Genomic DNA, 14,682 nt, shown 5'->3' with positions numbered 1-14,682 from the left:
CTCCATTTTCTGTATGCCCTTAGGGAAATTTCCAGATTCTTTGAATGGTTGCTTTAGTAATTGTCTCATTAAGTGACTGTTGGGAAGACAGCCTGCTGCTCCCTCCTATATTCTACTACTCACTTCTCTATTCTGAACAAGGGTCACAAAACACTTTTAAATTTGAAAGTCAAGAACACAAATATTTTAGTAAAAAAAAATTTTTAAAGGACATTGGTGAGACTGTTTGGAATACTGATTTATCATAGAACATACACCAGGATTTTCCCTAGCCGTTTGGGTAGAGTGGTGCCTGGTTTTTGAGGGAAATTGGATAAACTTCATTTTTTTCTAATATTACTGCTCTGTTCAGCACAGTGACTTTAGAGGCAAGGGAGCAATCTTACGCTCCATTTCATCCTTAAAGAAGGATGTCATCTGGGCTTGGTAAGGGTAAACACATACTGTCACATAACAGAGTCTACTCTGTGTGAAACCACTCAAGAATTGCAAAGGAGTTCTGCCTATGCTCTGTGCACTTCCATTCCCAAAACTGGTAACCAAGTGGCATCCAATCATCTGGAAAATTGGCTGCTATTTCAATAATATCAAGAATCAAAGTATTCAGGGCTTGGCCTTTGACTGAGGCCTGGCTGGAAAGAATAATCAGTGCCAGATACATTTCGTGGTTCAGAGATAGGTGGGATTTGTATATGACACTAAGAGGATGCCATGAGTTCTGACAAACTTCAGGCTCATGAAGCTCCCTGGGACTTGTCTCATTCCTTTGTAATTGAGTCAGGCTTAATGACAATATCTGCAATATCCATAGGACAATAAAACTAAAAATGATTTAAAGAATGTCTTAGACAGAATAATGGCCCTTCAAAAAAAATGTCCTTGTCCTAATCCCTAGAATCCATGAGTATTTATGTTACTGGAAAAAAGAACTAAGGTTGCAGATGGAATTAACATGATAGCCATATGACCTTAAAATAATGGAATTATGAAGATTATCTAGGCACGCCCAAAGTAATCTCAATGGTTCTACATCGGGAAAAGAGAGTATCACAGTGATGTGATGTGAAAAACATTTGACTCACCATAGATGGCCTTGAAGATAGAAGGGAACCATGAGTCAAGGAATGTGAGTGGCCTCTAAAAGCTGGAAAAAACAAGAAAAGTGATTCTTCCCTAGAGCCTCAAAGTAATAAGTAAGTAAGTAAGTAAGTAAATAAATAAATAAATAAATAAATAAATAAATAACACCCAGCCCTGCTGACATCATTATTTTAACCCAGAGAGACCCATTGCAGATTTATGGCCCCCAGAACTGTAAGGTATTCCATTTATGTTATTTAAACCACCAAATTTGCAGCTATTTGTTATAGTAGCAATAGGAAACAAAAACAAGGTCACTGAGCTCTCATTTTACATATGAGAAGTGAGCTCTGAGAAGTGAGGTGACTAGCTACAAACCCCACAGGTAGCAGAGGCAAAACTCAGTAATTCCAATTCTCTACTCAACTCAGACACCTACCCATACATTCATCTGTGGCTCTGATAAAAATTGAATGACAACACGTGGCTTCCAGGATAAACTGTGGGTGAAAAGCTCTAACCCCATGATTGGAAAAGACCACATAACCATCAAATATTAGACTTGGCATCCACTACTCAGATCTTAATGATCTTTTGTTTTGACAAGAAAAAATAGAAAATAAAAAATAGAAAAACTAATATATACTATTATCATAGTATAATTTTAATATTAAAAAAGTAGGAATAATAGAAATCTCAAAATAAAATTAATCCCTTTTAAAAAGGACAGTAGACATCTATGCACATTTACACCTAGACACAAATAAAAACATATACTCCATATACTAGAATTCTCTATATATTTTTTCATTTATCCACATGTCAATGAAACTTTTCAAGGCTGGCACATGTTTTTGAAACCATTTAGTAACCATTCTTGTAAATTTGTCTTATATCCAGCATTCCAGATATATTCTATTCATTTATTCACTCATTTATTCAAACATTTATTAAGTATTTTGGTGATTATTTAATGTTTTCCCCATACTCAGGGATGTGATGTATCCAGGTAGGAAAGCTTGAAACTCTGTAGGACCAAGTGTTTCTGAAAATTTCTCATCCACAATTTTCTCTTTCCAATATCCATTTTATTCTATTTAGTACAAAAATCTTTTTCATTGACAGGGAACGTATAAGCAAAATACTACCCTGTGACCATCTCTTTTATGTACCACATGCATGTCTATAAAATAGGCCCTAGGTCACTTCAATATACTAAAATAATACAGAAGCAGGGGAAACATATTGATCTACTATTTTAGGGAACTACTTGGTATTGAAAGATAGAACACACAGTTTCTGCCCTTGAATACCTTACAGACTACATTGGCATATAGGAACACTTAATAATTAAAACTTCAGTGATTTCCCGTTATATAGCATCTCTTGAGAATGTGAAGGATCTGTTATCCTGGAACCCAGATCCTGTGTGGAAATACTCAAGTAGAGCTGAGTAACTGCCCCACCCTTGGGTGGGACAAGCTCTCTCCATTTTGTTCCAATCCCTGACATTCCTGCGGGTCATCTGCCAAATGAGGCTATGTGTTAGTTGCATCACTCATGCACTGCACCCATGTCTCTACTAGAAGTGGAGAAAGTAATATTGACTGACTTCTCCTAAACCAAGACTCACTTCACTCACTCACTTTACTCGTCTAGAGGGTAAACAGCTAAGCCAAGAGGAGATTGCAATGTCAGGAAAACATCTGCAGTGATTGAAGTAAGCATCATACCATATACATGAGGTGTGCCAATCAAATAGAGCCACATCTTATCATTTACTCTAGTGTAGCTGTGTTTAAGAGTCCAAGAAATGCTGTGAATTCTAAGTGCCTGGTAAACTGCCTTCTGGCCATGGCTGCAGTGCCAACTAAACTGTGGCCTCCTCCTACCTCAGCCTCAGTGAAACAGGGTTTGTTCTGTCCCACCCTGAGGCTGAATTTTTTAATGGTCATGGATTTGTTTCTCACAGGTGCTAGTTTCAGTCCCAGTGGTGTATGTCATATTCTGGCAGGAGATATTGCGTGAAAGTTTTCAAGGCTGAAAATATAGCTTAGAAAAACATGCAAACAATGTGTTGTTGTGGGTTTGGATTTCTTCTTCTTCTGGAAAGAATTCTAACATTTCTACCACATTCCCAGCAAGAAACTTTTTTTTTTTCCTTTCTTTCTTCCTATTCACTGACATGGAATGTCAAGCACTCAGAGGAACTAATAGCATCAGTCTGCCAATTTCAGAATCGTGATCATTTGTAGTTTCTCTGGTTGTTAAGGTGTGATTGACTAGTATGGCAAAAGAGAAGATAATACTCCACTGAGTTTTAACTTTTCTAATATACTTTAAAGAAGCACAGGTGCAAAACCTTTGCAGTCAAGAGAAACAAGATTTATACATACTTGAAGCCAAGGCCACCTTACTCATAAAAGGATTATCTTTTCTAAAGTATAAACTAACTTAGATGTTGATAGAACAAAACTGAGATCCTTGTAATTTTTGTGAATCATAGCTAATAGTAAAAGGTTATCTCTCAGTCACAATCCTTTTCTAAGCTCTGATCAAATGACTGAAATATTAGCTACTTAAATTATGTCTATTAAATATATGCCCATCAAGTAAGCAGTGGAAGACGCTCTATCCCTTCTGCAGTTCCCTGTTGTGCAGTTTGGATTTTTTTATTTAACTCAAACTGACCATTTAATATGATAAACCAGGAATGTGGAAAGAGTAAGCTAAATCAGTCTTAGATTTTATCTCAAATCTCCACTTCAGCACAGTGTAGTCAGTATCTCTTTTCATGTTCTAGTTCTTAAAATGATCACACATCAACTCTGATCTGCTCATCTAAGTGTAACAATGACCAAGCCCATTCTAGCCTGGAGGCAGAGGTTATCGCTATGCTGGCTATCCTGATTCCACAGAGATTGTGAGTTTCCAAGGAAACCACCTTGTTTTCATCACAATGTGACAGTCACTGTTTTCTTAGGCCATCTGGACCAGTTCTTCCAGGAAGGTCTTTAATCTTTCTACCTCATACCTAACCTCTAACTTTATTACCTCACGTTGAAAACAGAGCTGGCTGCACAGTCATTTTCTGCTTCTTCTTTCTTGTTCTTCTTTCTTAAAATAGAGTGCAAATTTGTAAAATCTTCTTCCAAGTTTCAATGTTTAGCAGTTCCTCATTCAATTTCCATTAATTCACATATCTTGAACAGCAGGTTTAGCAAAACTAAGAACTCATTTGCTGAAAATTACCAGCTTCACACTGGATAGAGCCTTGCATAGGGAGCATTACATAAAAGTACACAAAAGATTAAACAACTTCTTACTAAATTTCTCAACAGTGATATTATGTTACTTTGTGATGTATCTTCAAACCCAACTGTTTTCTTAAACAATTTTAAAGCATACAAGATATATGTGTGACTGTTGAACCAAATACCTGGAGACACAAAAGAAATAATTTAAAGGAGAGGTGACATCAGCAAAAGTCAATAGAAACCGTTAGACCCTTCCCCCTGCAAATGGGCACAATGCTTCAACAACAATAAACGGACCAATTACACCTGTGAGAAATCCAGAAACCAGTTAAGAATCACCCGCATCCCAAGAGTATGCAAAACCAGCCACATCGAAGCCAGCTGGAAAATCTGAGATACCCTCTCACCATAATCCCTCCTCCGGCATAGTACCATGTAATTGGGAGAAAACCACCTGCACCTTCTCTATGGGTAGAGAAAGAAAGGACTGAAAAAATACTGTACATCAAACATCCTGATTTTTCTGGGGGCTACTGGAGGGACTGGTTTCTGTTTTGCCTGAATCAGAGCACTAACAGAAAAGGATTCCAAATGGGAGGCACTGAGAACAAAGACAACAGTTTAGACTACCGTGCACTTGACCTAGTCTATCCTACTGGATAAGTACTAAGGGAGAAGGTTCAAAATAAAAATACTCCAAACTTCTGTTGGCGAAGGAAGGATTTAAACCAATGTTCCAACTTTTCCAGGGGCTGCTGAAGGATTGGTTTCTGTCTCTCATGTCTTGGAGAAATGGTGTTTCAAGAATACTCTGAATCTGTTCGATGTCTGAGGAAGATATGGACTAGTCTGCACTCATATGCCAGAACCCCTTCCCCAGCTCAGTGCAACTCAACAGGCAACATTTTCAGTCCTTGGTTTGTTTCTGGGACGGGAAAGAGAAGAGAGACATATGCCCAAGCTTTTCCTCTAAGATCAGGCACAAGGGAGGAGGATACTCACTCTCCTCACTATTGTTCAATATAGTTCTGGAAGTTCAGACAAAACTGGACAGGAAAAAATAAATAAATAAAAGGGATCCTAATCAGAAAAAGTAAAATGATCTCTGCAGGTGGCATGGTCTTAAAATGTAGAAAACATGGACAGAAAAAATAAATAAACAAAAGACATCTTAATCAGAAAAAGTAAAATGATGTCTGCAAGAGGCATGGTCTTAAAATGTTGAAAACACTAAAGACTCTACCCCCCCAAAAAACCTGTTAGGACAAATAAGCAAGTTAAGTAAAGGTATAGGATACAAAATTAACTCCCCCCCAAAATCAGTTAATGTTTTCATACACTAACAATGAATTATCTGAGAGAAAAAAATGTAATCCCATTTATGACAGCATCAAAAAAAATAAAATACAGGAATAAACTTAACCAAGGAGGTGAAAAGCTTGTACACTGAAAACTACAAAACCTTTATGAAAGAAATTAAATAAGACACAAATAAATGAAATAAATAAAGATCATATGTTCATGGATAAAAAACTTAATATTATTTAAATGTTCATATTACTCAAAGTGACTTACAAATATAATGTAATTCTTATCAAAAATCTCAATGACATTTTAAAAAACAATCCTAAAATTCATATGGAAACACAAAGAACTCTAAATAACCAAAACAATTTTTTGAAAGAAAAAAAAATCTGGATGCATCACACATCCTGATCTCAAAATATAACACAAAGCTATAATAATTAAAACAGTGTGGTACTGGCACAGAGACGGACACATAGACCCATGCAACTAAATAGAGACCAGAAATAAGCATATCTACACAGTAAACTGGTCTGTTAACAAAGTCACCAAGAATACGCAATGGATAAACTGGAAATCCACACACAAAAGGATGAAATTGGACCTTTACCTTACAACATACAGAAAGATCAACTCAAAATGGATTAAAGACATAAACACAAGACATGAAATTTTACAACGCCAAGAAGCAAACACAGGGGAAAACCTTATTGATATTTATCTTGACTAGGGCACCAAAACAGCATAGGCAACAAAAGCAAAAATAGATGAGTGGGATCACAGCAAACTGATAAATTTCTGCACAGCTAAGGAGCCAATGAAGTAAAAGGACATCCTACACAATGGGAGAAAATATATACATGAAACTATGGATCTCATAAGAGATTTATTTCCAAAATACATACGTAACTCCTATATAGCAAAAACAACGACAAAAATTACTACCAACATCAACGAATAATTCCAATTTTAAAATGGGCCAAGAATTTGAATAGATATTTCTCTAAAGAAGTCATGCAAAAAGCCAACAGTTATATGAAAAGATACTCAACATCACTAACCATTAAGAAAAATGTGAAATCAAAACTACAATAAGATATCATTTCACACCTGTTAGGATGACTATTATTAAATAAATAAATAACAAATGTTGGCAAACATGTGGAGAAATTGGAACCCTTGTACACTTTTGGTAGGAAAGTAAGATGATACCACTCCTCTGAAAAATAGTATGGAGTTACCTGGAAAAATTAAAAATACAGCTACTATATGACCTAGCATTCCCATTTCTAGTTATTCATTCAAACAAATTAAAATCAGGATCTCAAAGAGACAGCTGAACTCCCATGTTCAGTGCAGCATTATTCACAATAGCCAAGAGGTGGGAACAACCTAAATGTCTACTGGCAGATAAATGGATAAAGAAAACATGGGATACACATACATTGGACTATTATATAGGCTTAAAAAAAAAGAAAACACTGCCATATGTGACAGCATGCATGAAACTTGAGGACATTATGTTTAGTGAAATAAGCCAGCCACAAAAAAAGAACAAAAACAAATACTGCATGATTCCACTTATATAAAATATCTAAAAAGTTAAATAGAAACAGAATTGCATGTGGTTATGAGGGGCTGGGAGAGAGGGAAATGCAGAATTGTTGTCAATCAGTATAAAGTTACAGTTACACAAGATAAATAAGTATAGCGGTCTGCTCTACAGTGTTGTACTTATACTTAAAATACTGCTTTGTGCACTTAAATATTTGTGAAGATAGATCTTATATTAAGTTTTCTTACCACAATTAAAAAATAAATAATTGAGATGAAACTCAATTTGAACTCAAGGTTAGGTTATAATAAGTGTGAGATAACATAATGTTTATTATTGTAGGTAAACTATATTTAGAGTTTTGGAATACTTCACCCGAGAGAAGATTTTTGCAGAAAGAATAGAATTCACAATTCTTTGAGATTTTGAACACCAGAAGTAAACATTTATGGACATGAAACATAAAAAACATTCTTTAATTGAGGAAATGAAACTAAAGTAAGCAGCCTGTTCCCTTTCTCCCTCCATTCTACCCCTTCTTACCTATCACACCCCACCCCCCATGAACACAGACACATACACATATCTAACTATTTGTGGAATGAATATTTGGAGTTCTTTTCCTCAAAATATTATGCAGCCTCGGGTTTTTTATTCTTAAAAATATTCTAAGTTGTTTTCTTTTTCTTTCTCCTAGTCTTGCATTTGATTCTTTGCAGCTTATCTTAAGAATTCTAAGACCTTGGTAAAGTTTTGGATAAAGAGTGATGGTTGCCTAGGAAATGTCCATGAGTTAGCTAGGTATCTCTCATTTCAGCTAATTTGATAACAAAGTAAACAGCATGGAATGCAGATGTATGATTTGGTGTGTTTTCATTTGCTTCCCTTTGTGATAACGGAAATCAGCTATGTGTGTACAACAAGCATTTTCCCTTTTTTTTTTTTCTTTTTTTTCTTTTAACAATGACTATGAGATACTAAAGTAATTCTGAAAATGGCCAGTCTATGTGATTTTTGAAGTTCTCTAGATACAAAACCAAAAATTTAACATTCTTTATCTGGCATGAAGAATAACGCTGTATCACATTTGTGGATATTTTAAGGCAGGTATAGTGACAGAGCTATTTACTTTGCCTTCAATAGATGACTGTAACATTCAGTATGAAATGCTTGGAAAATGTATTAACTTCCTTGTGTGGGGTCATTTATGCTCAAGTTATTACAAAATGTAATGGTTGCTTCCTTACTGCTTGCATATTCTAATCTAAATTTGAAATCATCCTTCCTGGATCATATTTTTCCAGCTCTTAGCGTATGGAAAGGCATAGATACTGAGTCCAAGGGTCTTTTAGGATGATACTTTGTCTCAGAAACCATATGTATCAAGTCCTTTCTTTACTCTCTGGTTGTAGCTCAGATATCCACAATATTTACTCTAGCTATTTGCACTTAAATGAAAATGGCCTATGGAGTGTGAAACCTTATTCTACCCAAATCTGATCTTCACCACCTTAATCTATCAAGATTTGAATGTTTAATTTGACCTGGAGATAATGATTATTTTTCATCTTCATGGGATATGCCAGAATCACAATATTTAGTTGATTTATTCTTGTTTATCTTGCCAAGCAAAGGTTTCTTATCAGCCTCAAATTAACATACCATCTTGGCATCATAACCCTACTCAGATAACCATTATTAACACCTTCTGAAAGCACATGACATAAAAGTCTTCATTCTTCCTGGTACTTGTTTTTCTGTTGGTCAACTATTAAAGGGCACTGCAGACATTTTCTATTTCTTGTTCAGAGTTCCCATTAATCACTACAAAATAATTTTAAGTTTGTCATGATTGTTTATGTTTTTGTGTGAAACAGTCAAACAACCCTAAGTTCACATATAGGAAAACAAGCAGTATTTATTTTCTTAAATTTTTTCTTGTCAAGAAAAGAGTTATAATTATCAACCATTACATACTGACAGTTTCCACTCTTAAGGTTCAGAGAATACCAACAAGCATAAGATCATGGAAACTCAAGATCGACTTTGGTAGCTCAAGCATATATGGAATTTGTGTCTATATTATACAAGCTATTTGTATATTAACAACAATGTTCTATCTCCAAAAACTGGCATTAAATTATAGGTCATAATAATTGAGGAATAGAAGGAGGGAGAAAAGGAAAAGGAGAGAAAAGATAGGGTGAACAAGTAATGTTTAATGGAAAAAATAGGACACATGTTTGAATATAAAACACTTGTTGGACTTAGAAATGTAGAGTGAGATGTAAGGAGTTATGGACACATACCTTAAAAATAACAATGTAAGTTCAATGGGCCTGTGGTACTGTTGACTAATATTTTCAGTATGTATTTCAGTCAATATGGACCATGGTGATAACTGCAGGCAAACGTACATATGTGTTAAATGGTATATTAAGGAAATATTGTTAGAAAAATATTGTGCTAAATTCTATAAGAGAAAAAAATAATACATTATGTTTACTAAGACATATATTTGTGTGAACTTTCAGCTTGGTGGCATAAAAGATTTTAAAATACTCGTCATGTTATCCTAATAAAACACATAAAAATTTACAACTCTATTGGATTGTAGGAGGTATCTTTAGCACTTTTGTTGTCAGAGAAAATAAAAACAACAAAAGGGAACAAACTATTTTCCCCTCTTCTCTGCTTTAGCGAGCCTTCGGAGTAAGTGTGTAGAAATGCAAGGAAGGCGATCGGGGAAGGGAAAGCCATGGGAGAGAGATGAGCAGGAACAGAAGCAAAAGACTTCCTGGCGGCCATAGTAACAGGACTGGCAAGAACACCAGTGAATTTCACACCATGCCTGAGATAAATTGGTTCTGCCACTATTTGAATTTTCTTCACACATTACACTCAATTTTGGTTGATTTCCAATGAGTCATTGTATAATTTTACTGTAGATGTTGTTTAATCTTCTTAGACATTTTAACCAAAAAGAAAATATAATTACAAATACCCAGGTTCAGGAATTGTTAAGCAATTTATCCAAAGAAAGAATAAATCACAGGCATAACAGGAAATATACTTTCTAGAAAAAAATAAGACATTGTGAGACTTACAATAAATTTTGTTTTCACCATATTTCAGGTGAAAACAAGAAGTGTTTCCAGAAGAAAAAATAAGTTCAGTAGCAACGTGTCAAATGTTTTAATTAATTGTCTAAATCTGAGGATACATTTTGAACTCTCATACATATTTTTTAAAACATAAATAATTTCATTTTTCCCAATGCATTGCAAGACTTCTAAGTGTTCAATGGATGAATTAAAATGCAGAACACACACACAAAAAAGTGCTAAGTGTGCTTTGAAATAGTAGCATCAAAGAGTAAAGAAAAAAAACCTTTCCTTTCTTTTGGCTCTACTTCCACACACATTTTCATCTGTCATACTGAAATAAATAAGAAGGCCAAGAGTTTCTTTCTCCCACAGTACTGTTTGTGGTTAAGGAAACAATAAAGGATATTGTTACAAATAGGTAGGCAATATAATGAGAAAAAGAAGGGGCCTGTGGTCATAGCTGCAGCTGTGCAAGCAAGGCATAAAGTTTTCAAGAGTGTAAGAAAGCAGCTAGAAATATCCATTAAAGAATAAAGAGATTTTTGACAGCTGTGTACAATAAGATTATTTGGAACATATTAGCTACATCTAAGTTTAAAGTCCTGGCCATAGACTTTAAAGTGTATGAGTGTTTTTTTAATTTACCTTTTTTGGAGTGCTTTTGCTTTACTGTTTTCCTCCTCCCCATGTTTTTCAGCCTTTTTCAGAAACAATGCATTTTATATAAATAGTTTGACAGAGGGAGCACAACTGTGTGATCCTTATAGAAATGTGACCCCCGTGAAAGGTGGCAGAATATGCACCAGTTTGGGGAGCTAGGATAGTGGCTTTCTTCATAAACCTGAAATGACCACAGAATTCAACATCTCAGTCTTGAACTAATGAACTTAAAACATGACTATGAGACCCTATTAAAATGTACCAAAACTGGAACTTGTAGTCATGGCAGTGGGTATTGGTTGTACAGCATTCTGGAATCAGGAAATCAATAGTCCCAGTCTAGACTTCTTAAGAAATATCACTGCAACACAAAATGGATACTGCCTCAACAATATGACTAGAGCCTCAGAAGGTAGAATTATCAACTAAACTAAGGTTACAAATACTACATGACTGCTTTTATTTTTTATTTTTTATTAAATTTATTGGGGTGACACTGGCTAATAAAATTATGTAGGTTCAGGTATACAATTCTGTAATACATTATCTATATATTGTATTGTGTGTTCACCACTCCAAGTCAAGCCTTCTTCCATCACATTTATCTCCTCTTTACCCTCTTCTACTTCTCCCAACCCCCTTTTCCCTCTGGTTACATGACTTCTTAATCATTTGACTCAAGAGATAAAAATATTAGTTAACAGTGTACAACCCAGAGTGAGATGCTTGTACTTAATGCCAGTATCTTGGTGCTCAACCTCTCTGTACTTTGGGGTCCTACTTATAGAATGAGGTTAACAATGGCATTTGTATCATAGGATTGTTTTGAGGGTTAGACAAATAAGTACATTTTTAATAAAATATTTTTGGAATAATTTTAGATATAGAGAAAAGTTGTAAAGAGAGTACACGAAGTTCCCATATAACCCTCACCCAGTTTCCTCTAATGTTATCCTCTTACATTCCCATGGTACATTTGGCAAAACTAAGAAACCAATATTGGTACGTTGCAATTAACCAAACTCCAGACTTTATTCAGCTCTCACCAGTTTTTCCACTAATGTCCTTTTTCCATTCCAAGATTCAATTCAGAATACCGCATTGCACTTATGAAAATATGTGTTTTATTTTTCAAAACATTAAAACATTTAGAACAGTGTCTGGCTCATACTAAGCACCTGCTATGTTATTTCATCTTATTAAATTATTTTTATGTTGGTAAAATGGAATATTTCTAAAACTGTTACATATTTATTCTCAACTTCTTATATTGAGGGTTCACATGTAAAAAAATAAATTGAATTACTTTACCAAGATATAGCAAAGAAGCTGTTAATACTAAACAAGGAGTAATTTATGTTTGTACTAAAAACAATCACAGGTTGGTTGTTCTCAAAAAGACAATTCATCTGTAGGATGTCCTCTAAAAGTCAGAAAGACAAATCATGTCTCACTTTTTTAACTCCATTAACTGATATATTCATGCAACAAATACAAGCCAACAATACTCAAGGCAGTGGGTCAAGGCTGAGGTATTGTGAATAAATGAGACCCAGTCTCTATTTTGCATGAAGCTACATTTTATGAAACTAACATGATATATATAGTCTTAAATAAGCAATTGGAACAAAATCACCATGAAAAAGAAAGCAATAGAGTCCGCCATCCAACCACACTGGTAACATTTACTCAGTCATGGTTATGGATATATTAGGTGAAGAAGGAAAAGGGCACAGTTCACTTTAGTTCCAATTATTTAGATATGCAGAATGTAAGGGGAATTTAGACAAAGATATAAGGCAGGGAAAATCTGTGTCTGACTCCAGATGTGCCCATTGTTTCCTGAAATGAGCAGCCTTGCTTGTGACTGATAATATTAGTTAAATGCTATAAGGTGTTCACTCTGTCAGATGCTGTTCTAAGTGCTCTACATGTATTAATTCAAGTAAATCTCACAAGCATATATGAAGTGGATAATATTATTCCCCAATTTATAGATGTGAAAATAAAGCAGAGTGGTCCAGTGCAAGAAAATGTGACTAAAAACCAAAAGTATCATTTTGTATTTTTATAATTTTCAATACGGAATACAGAAGCAGAAATTGCCCCTGGGCATAAATAGTAAAATGAGCTTTACTTCCATTTCATTAAAAAAATAATTTAAGGAGCATTTGAGATCTTGCTGCCCTGCATATGTCATCAATTTGGCTCAAATAAACTTTGGTAAAAAAAAAATTTTATTTAATAATTGAAATGAATCATCTTGAATTCTAGATTCAAAAATAAAATATTCCTTGGGACTAAAATATTGGATTATTTCCTAAGCTATCTCAAATAACTGTAGAGAAGATTTAAGCCTAAATGTGCATGTACTGATAGCTATTGGTGTCTTCTTTTCACAACTCAGTAAAGCTTAGGCCCCTGCTGTGCAATACATCAAAGACAAATATGAATAAGGCAGCCCCTTCCCTCACACAACTTATATGGAAATACATGCATATTATCTCATGTCACATGTGAGTATCTAAAAATGTATTGAACTGAGATGCATTCTTAAATAGTTCAAGTGCAAAGTGGAATAAGGTAGCTACCACTAGAAACATACAAACACAATGCCATACCAACAAACAAGCAAAAAAAGAAACAGAATGAATCTCACCTGGCTAGCAGGCAGAACTGTAGCATTTGAAGACTAAGTGGAATTTTAACAAGTTGAGACAGATGACAGTGGGGGAATCCTTCATTAAAGAAACTGTGTTGATGAAGCCAAAAGGTAGGAATCAATTTGTCTTAACAATATCAACCACTCCTGTTTGACTGAGGTGCAGATTCCTGTGAGAAGATGAGGCTGTGGCAGGACCATATTTAGGTAGACTTGAGTGTCAGAATGAGGATATGGTACTCAATGCAGCATAAAATGGTAAATCCTTAAGAATTTTTGGTAGAAAATAGATATAATTAAAACTGCACTTTAGACAGATTAACTTGTAAATGTAGAGGATAGATTTCAGAGTCAGGAGAGATAGGACCCAAGAGTACCATACACATGCACACACACACACACACACACACACACACACACACGTGCAGACACACGAGGTCTATCGAGAAGGTATCCAACCATATAATATGAAAAATAGAGACATTTATTGAAGAAGATACAAGCTACAGATAGCATTGTAAATAGAACAATGATGCCTCAGTCCCCTTCAAAGTAGGCACTTTGGACCTCACACAGTTTTGCCAGTCGCCATCAGCTGCCCCATCATATTTTCCTGAATCTCATCAATGATCTGAAGTCCCTTCCCTTTCAAATGTGATTTTAGTTTTGGGAAAAGTCAGAAGTCACAGGACGCCAAATTTGGGCTGTATGGGGGCTGAATCATCTGAGTGATTGGATGTTTTGCCAAAAAACTGCACAAGAGGTGATGCATGAGCCGGTGTGTTGTGATGAAACAGCCGGTCACTAGTTGCCCATAGCTGTAGCCTTCTGAATCATCCGAATAGTTTCTGCAGAGGAATGTTCAAGCTTAATGCAAAATTTGATGCAGTTTCATTGCTCTATTTGCTCAGTCATTCTGAATGCAATGGCCATACAGTACACATGCTCTCTCAATAGCATCTACCACCTCCACTGACTAGCTCAGTGAAGTCATCATTGTTCATGCATGTGCATTCCTGTCCACTCTCCTTGGCTGCCAGACTACATCAATGTCAT

General features: G+C 35.2%; 1 protein-coding gene across 1 annotated transcript in view; it reads right to left on the bottom strand.

Annotated features, from left to right (window-relative positions):
• Window positions 1–14,682, bottom strand: part of LOC150007690 (large ribosomal subunit protein eL29-like) — a 136,541-nt gene that overhangs the window by 12,621 nt on the left and 109,238 nt on the right. The gene's annotated exons all lie outside the window — the stretch shown is intronic.

The sequence above is a fragment of the Furipterus horrens genome, unplaced genomic scaffold, assembly GCF_987537825.1.
Source record: "Furipterus horrens unplaced genomic scaffold, mFurHor1.1.pri manual_scaffold_6, whole genome shotgun sequence".
Classification (NCBI taxonomy): domain Eukaryota; kingdom Metazoa; phylum Chordata; class Mammalia; order Chiroptera; family Furipteridae; genus Furipterus; species Furipterus horrens.
Note: the sequence above shows the minus strand (reverse complement) of the source record. Positions and strands in the feature narration are given on the sequence as shown.